This window comes from Cicer arietinum, chromosome 4 (assembly GCF_000331145.2).
Source record: "Cicer arietinum cultivar CDC Frontier isolate Library 1 chromosome 4, Cicar.CDCFrontier_v2.0, whole genome shotgun sequence".
Classification (NCBI taxonomy): Eukaryota; Viridiplantae; Streptophyta; class Magnoliopsida; order Fabales; family Fabaceae; genus Cicer; species Cicer arietinum.
Genome location: NC_021163.2, coordinates 14,321,324 through 14,322,343, shown reverse-complemented (window position 1 = coordinate 14,322,343; position 1,020 = coordinate 14,321,324). Strand labels below are relative to the sequence as shown.

The window sequence follows — 1,020 nt, the reverse complement described above, 5'->3', positions numbered from 1 at the left end:
AACCAAGTGACTTTGGGTCCATTTTGTTGGTTATGTGCCAAACAAGTTAGAAACTTTACAGCTTATACTTTGATATGACCAATCGAACTGGAAGCATTGCTATAACCCCACCCCCAAAAAATATATCAAACAAAAGAACTCCATAATTATGTACTCCTATAAATTAAAATATATCAAAATATTTATCTACCAAGATTAGTATACATATTACACTATGAAATAAAAAGAAACACACATGTTAATACATATTTAATATTCTTCTGTCCGCAACAACTGAGTGAACTAACTCTTCAAATGTCAAAATTAATTTACATATGAAAACTATAGCTTATACATAAAAATAAAATTACAACAACAAAGTGTAGAAAACCATATTTGGATCTATGGTTTTTGCTTCTGCGTATAGATATAATCCGTGTGAGCTACAAGTGTTCTTCTCATCAAACAATCATCTTCACTAATATCCTCACAATTCTCCTCTATGTCGACCTTCACATCTTCCAAGACCTTCAATTAACACATAGTAGAAGAAGATTATTAATTGAACAATAAAAAAGAGAAATACAATATTTTTTAGTCAAGCGAAATGGGTTTAAAATTTGATCAATAGTTGTTTCAGTCAAAAATTGAACTCGAGTATTACTTGAGCAATTCTTCAATTCGAAAGTGAAAATATAATATAATATAATATAAACGGAAGGTACTCACTTCATGTTGAGTATTGGTTGAAATGATAGGGGAAGATACAGGAGCAAGTCTTGCTGCATATGTGAAGGTTAAGAAGAGGAAGAAGAACACTAGCAAGCAAAGGGGGGTTCTGGCCTTAGACAACATTTAATTAACTCTTTGCTTTCTATAATTGCCAATTACTTTCCGATGCAGCAAGAATAGGACTATGGGACCCTTTATATAGATAGTGCTTTGTTAGGGAGTACAAAATTATACCTACAAATTTATGGCAGGGAGATAAATGAGTGAATTGAAATAATAAATAGTTAAAATTTATTGCAAATAGATAAA

At 30.9% G+C, this 1,020-nt stretch overlaps 1 long non-coding RNA gene across 1 annotated transcript; it reads right to left on the bottom strand.

Moving 5' to 3' along the window:
• Nucleotides 1–220: 220 nt before the first annotated feature.
• On the bottom strand, nucleotides 221–1,020 carry LOC101514679 (uncharacterized). Its single transcript, XR_003472337.2, has 2 exons — nucleotides 709–1,020; nucleotides 221–507 (listed from the first exon to the last, which is right to left on the bottom strand). It is a non-coding gene; the product is annotated as an uncharacterized lncRNA (long non-coding RNA).